Here is a 6,281-nt window from a genome sequence, read left to right as displayed (position 1 = left end):
CATGAGTTAGGATTTGGGACTTGAATAGAAATAAGGTTGTGAATGTTGATTCTTCTTGATTCTAATTACCTATTCGGATATGATTAGACTTTCGCTATCACGAGGAAAAAACTAAGTGCCAGACTAAGTTTTGATCGTTCGAGTTTGCTATGCGGCTTTCCAGGTAGGTAACTATTTACCTTATGGTGAGACTTCGATTAGCAAAGCATATGTTTAGATGATATTACTGGAGAATTCTTGTAAGCCTTCGGGTATGAAGTTGGGATGGATATTGCCTTAGGTTGGGCCCTGTTTTATGATCTGGGGGCTAGCCACCCCGTTGCTTTGTTGTCCTATTTTTTCTATTTATTTTTTAGCTCGTCGCCACGTTGAGATATTTGATATTGTTGATTAGTTATATATCATGATTATAATATTATGGTACCTTACTTTGTTGTTATTGAGATAAGGATAGTGAATCGGTTGTGGCTTACTGTGTAGCCTTATTGATGATATTACTTGTATGCCCACGTGTGGTACTGTTTGGGATTGACTTGGTTTATTTATAGTACATTTGCATTGTATTCATACTCATTTCCATGACATATAGCTATTGCCTTGATATGGTTCTGATGATATGAAATGAGAAGGAAATACAGATACTTGAGACATATTGATACGAGTCATCTCTCGGTTGTGTGCGGAGTGATCGGTATTCCTCTAAGACATATTGGATATTGAGTAATCTCTTAGATGTGTGCAGAGTGACTGATATGGAACACTTATCTTCTAAGACATATTGGATATTGAGTTATCTCTAGGCTGTGTGCGAAATGACTTGTGCACGGACTTCGCGGGTCCCGCATGGGTTGTGCTGCCAATGATGTGATGTTCCATCATCAGAGTACATGTGTACGAGCATATGCATTTCATTCATAATTCATATATTATTGCATAGGATTGTATCGCTTGGTTATTAGTTTCGTGGATTGTGATTGGATACTTGTGTTGGCTGAATTGGGACTTTATGCTATGGCTATGAGATGTTCTCGGATTGTACTCTTGAAACTTGGCACAATTGGGTTTAGATGATATAACCTAGGCTGGACTTGCTTTATTGATACTTGGACATTGGTGGCCTGTATTCTAGTGTTTACGTGTTATTCTTACTTTATTGTCTTCATATACGTTTGCTAGTCTTAGTTAGCCTATGCTACCTACTAGTACTTGTTGTTTGTACTGACCTACACTTGTTGCATTCTTTTATGGATGCAGAGTACTTTCCATGTTTCGCTTCATCTTCTCTTGGTTGATTTTCGAGTTTGTTGTTCAGTCCATTCAGGGTGAGCATGATGACGTTCGCTGCCTGAAGACTCCTCTTTGTTGCTTTGTCTTACTTCCTATTTCGGGACATGAATTGAGACTTTTATGGATTATCTAGACTTATAGTTTAGTAGAGCTTATGTATGACCAGACCACGATATTGGGGTTGTATTTCACTACTTTCTGCACTTTATATTATTATTGTGAGGCTTAGATCATTTCTATTTTCTTTCGCTTTACTTATGTTTATGATTATTGGGATAAGTGTTCGCCTACCAAGGTGGGAAAGGTAGGTGTCCGCATGACTTAGTGAAATTGGGTCGTGACATGTGTTATGTGGTGGGTATTATTAATCAGATAGCTTGAGTGAAAAGTTTTAGACTATTAAAGGACTAGAATTTGATGCCCCTGATGGGTGATAGGACTGTGATTGGTTTTCGGAAGGTTTGGAGTTGTTTTGAGTGATTATTGGTTGTATTCAGGGGTTGTGCATTCGATCACGGTCAGAATTGTTCAAATTAAGCTTGATAGACTATGTATATTTATTCCAGAAGGACTTATGGGTTTCCCAGCAAATTACCATCACAAATTTGATGGGTCACAGTTCAGATTTGAGGTATGGTAGGTTTATCAAGCTTTATCGTGGTTTGCGAGCAGACTTGAAGATATATTACAAGGGTCAGTCATTCGGATAGTTCTAATGGTTTACGTCGGGCTTAGTCATAATTCGAAGAGGTACTATGGTTGCGAGAGGTCTTTAGAGTGATCAGATAGTTTTCCTATGGACATGGCTCAGTGAGGTATTAAGTGGGTTCCAGTATGGTGACTTGAAGGTTTAAGATGACTTGGAACTGGCAAAGTCGACTATGAGTAAGATCAGTTTGACGAAATTGCTTAAAGTTGCTTCGATAAAGCAAGTATTCTTTCAAGCTAGAGTAAGTCATGGTTTCGGGATTGTGTTCGTGTGCTTCCAAGAAATCGTGGTACAAAGAACGGCTTTAGAAGGGTGAAAGAAAGGTTAGTGGAATCAGAGTATTTTACCGGTTTAGAGTGGTCTATGAGTGTGTTTATATCTAAACGTTCGTGTTATTGTGAGAAATGTTGTGGGACCTATTGGTTGCGTTCAGAGGTACGGATTTATCGAATCAGAGAATTCCAGCAGAAACAGTTCTAACATTCGGGGATCAATTGTGAAGGAAATTCTAGTATGGGAAATATGGGAAATTAGATCAAGAGCTAATTAAGAAAGTGTGATTGATAAGGTGAACGGGCAGTGTTTTGGCGTACTTCTCGCCGTAAAGGCTTCCGGAGGATTATAATACAGGTTCCTTAGTTACCGTCGGCTTTCGTACTCTCTTTCTTCGTTCAAGGATGAACGATTGTTTAATTGGTATCTGATGTGTTAGGTCGTTATGTGCGTTTTGACCATTTTACCCCTGTTGATCCATTCCCGAGACTTTAAGCGAGTCTAGTGAAAACTGAAGGATTTAGAATCCTTAAGTGAAAGCGTTTGGGTAAACAGACCTTTTTTGGAATTTTGTCAGTTTTGTGAGGTCTGAAAGGTCGATTATGACTTGGTGGGGTGGATGGTTCGGTTCCCGAGGCCTTTGGTTGCATTTTGGGTACTTTTCCAACTTGTTTTATTTGGTTTTGGGGTTGACTTGATAAATTAGGCGTCCGTTGTAAATTCTTAGGCCTCAGGTGAATTCTTAGTGGGTTTTTATATGTGTGTGCATATCTGGGTTGTGTATGTGGGGCCTCAGATTGATGTCGGGATTTCGGTAGAGACTTCTGAAAACCAGATTTTTGCTAGTTCAGGTGTGACCGTCATGGCGGGCTTTGTGCCGCCATAGCGGGGCCACCATGGCGGGTCTTGACAGCCATGGTGAGAATCTAGCGTTTAATGATTATCCGCCATGGCAAATAGTCTGGTCGCCAAGGCGGGACTGCCATAGCGATCCTTGCGACCGCCGTGGCAGAATGACTGGACCAGAATCCCATTTATTCTCCTAAGTTAGATTTCATTAGTAAAAATACTCCTAAAACCTATCCTAAGAGCTTAGAGAGGCGATTATTGAAGAACTTGGGGGAATCATCCTTGAAGGTATGTTCTAAATCATTATCTTATTCATCTTCATTTTCCCTTTAAGTTTCCTTGATAGTTCAAGTTCAAAAAATGGTGGGATGAAGACCTAGAATTCTAAATCATGAAACCTTAGCTTGAATTGGTTATTATTGTTTAATTCACTGTTCATATCATCTATGTAGAATAACACTTTCTAGGGTTGAATGCTTGATAGTCCAAGAATATAATTATGAGACTTAGGGTTTCACCCAAATTGAGGGGTTTTGACTAATTGATGAAATTGAAGGGTCTAATGTGATTAGAAACCCATGAAATTAGGGATTATGATTGTTGGGACTATAGGTAAGGTAATTTCACCTTTAATTTCTCGTTTTTCCCTCATGACTTGTTAGGGATATTTTGGGTATTTTGAGTAACCTTTCCCGAATTGTCGTTTGATTAGTTTGTTATCATTGTCATTTGCTTGCTTGCAATGTTATTTACTAGACTACCATCGTTCTGAGGTTCTTTGGAAATAAAAGGCTCGTATGGAGTAGTTCGTGGCTCCTGTTCTGCATTCGAGGTTGGTTACGGCTAACTTTAGTTAGAATTTGATTAACGAAACATATGTATTATGTAGAATTGATGGGAGAAAGCATGATTTGGTCTTCAAACATGATGTCTGGTTGGATATTACCTAGGTTGGTATGACATCTGACTATGTGAGCTTGTCGCCATTATTTACACATTATAATGGTATATTTGTATTCGTACTGTGGTGATTTGGGATGGTATTCTATCAGGTTGGTTGATTGTGGCTCGTTACGCTATTATTATGATTAGGCTTGTTACCTTAATTGCTGTGTTGTGATACGTGCTTCACTCATTTCTCTCCTGTTGTGTCATTTATCATCTGAGAATGGAAGGATAACAAGATTAAGCCTGAATAATGTTGTATAATTATGAAGATATCATGCATGGCATAAATTCTCATTTCACATGTATATTGATATCAAATTATGAGTTGGTACAAATGATGAGACATGAGTAAATGGAGCACTTCGGTGACACAAGACTTAGTTGTGAGGAGTACTTGCTAGATTTGGAAGTAAACGATGTCATAGACTCTTTATGTTGATTGAGATGGTTTTTATGATTCATTCCATAGTTGAGCAGATTTATCTAAGTCCTTATATGGCTTATGGCATTGCGACTCATACTTTCATTGGCATTTGATTTCATTGTTTTATCATACTTACTTTTGAGTTTGAGTTTCATGTTGGGGTTCTAGACTTGAACTATATTTCAATACTCGTCTTGCATACAATAAATGTGTATAAGGCACATCTGACAGGGAGTGAGGATGAAGCCTATCTTTTGATATATATATATAAGGCACATTTGACAGGGGTTGAGGATGTGGCCTAATTGTGAACTTGTGATCCGAGGTTTGTTCCAGAGCGGGTGGACTCGTGATCCGATGAATATTTCAGAGCGAGGGGTACATGGATTTCGCGGGTCCCCCATGATTCATGACTATTGAGCGAACAATGCCTTTAGCATGTGTGTACATGTTTGAGGTATTTGGCTAGTGCATTGCATTGACGTCCACCGTTTAGCGCAAGCTACCTTTCAATCCACATTGAAGAATATTTGCATTTTGAAGAATGCTAACTTTCTGAATATGTCCATAATTAAAATTTTAAGAAGAGTCAAATAGGCACCATATTCATGTTAATTGAACCTGTCTCATCAAAGAAAAATTGTGAGTTTAAAAGAAAATTGATTGACTTGTCCATGTCGGGAAACTTGGCCCTTGAATTGATTCTTGCTTCGGTCGCGTCCACGTTCTTCGATGCTTCACCACATATTTCGCCTTGCCGGGGAGTTTCAGTTATAAAAAGTGTGTTTTGAAAAACAAGAGCAACGAGATTTGGATAACTTCGAAGGGAGATACTTAATGTATTTAATAGATAAAATGATTGTGAAGACTTGAATTCGAATTTATCAACATTTCTAGAAAGATATGAACGGACTTTATTTAAAATTGTTGAACATTTAAGACTACTTTTGTGATACTTCTAAAAATTGTCCCAGTTTCCAGTCCTGGAGGCGCTTGGTTCTAAACAATTGGAAAGTGAGAACTTATAATGAAAGTTTATGGAAGCGATTTGACCGACTTCAAAAATTTGTCCCAGTTTCAAAATACTAGGACATATGAATTTAAAAAATGGGAAGAGCAAAATATTATATAAAAATCCTTATATATCTTATAGGAACCAAAATGGTTTGGACAAACCGAAGATATTGAAAAATTAAAAATAGAAGGGCCGAACCCGCCTCGGGTTGCCTACGTATCCCAAAGGAATCAGGCCAGACGTAGTTCGTGGGCAAAATAAGAACTTTTGAGTTTTTGTTTTAATAAAAGGGAGGGCCGAACCCGATGTGGGTTGCCTACGTATCCAAAAGGAAATCAGGCCACACGTAGTTCCACCCACAAAACAAAGACACTGAAAGATTTTGAAAAAAAAGTGGCCGAACCCGATATGGGCTGCCTACGTATCCAAAAGGAAGTCAGGCAAGACGTAGTTCATTACAAAACAAATGACAAAGTCCTAATTTAGAAAGGCCGTAACAGAACATAGAGGAAACATGACAAAAAGAAACTAAATGTTCTAGCTGATGCCTCCGGCCTATTACAAAAGGAAATTTAAACTTAAATTACTGAAACTCCCGGCGAACCGGGGCTGAGATAAAAGTCCAATTCTGCAACTCAGGTCTTGGCTCGGCAGCTTATAAGGTCAATATTTCAGCAAAGTCTTTGATCACCACAGCATGATCATCTTCATCTTCCACGAACAAGTTCTTTATGCCTTCCACAATATCATCATAGGCAACTTCAATAGTCAGATCT

Source organism: Lycium barbarum, chromosome 2, assembly GCF_019175385.1.
Source record: "Lycium barbarum isolate Lr01 chromosome 2, ASM1917538v2, whole genome shotgun sequence".
In the NCBI taxonomy this organism is placed as follows: Eukaryota; Viridiplantae; Streptophyta; class Magnoliopsida; order Solanales; family Solanaceae; genus Lycium; species Lycium barbarum.
Note: the sequence above shows the minus strand (reverse complement) of the source record.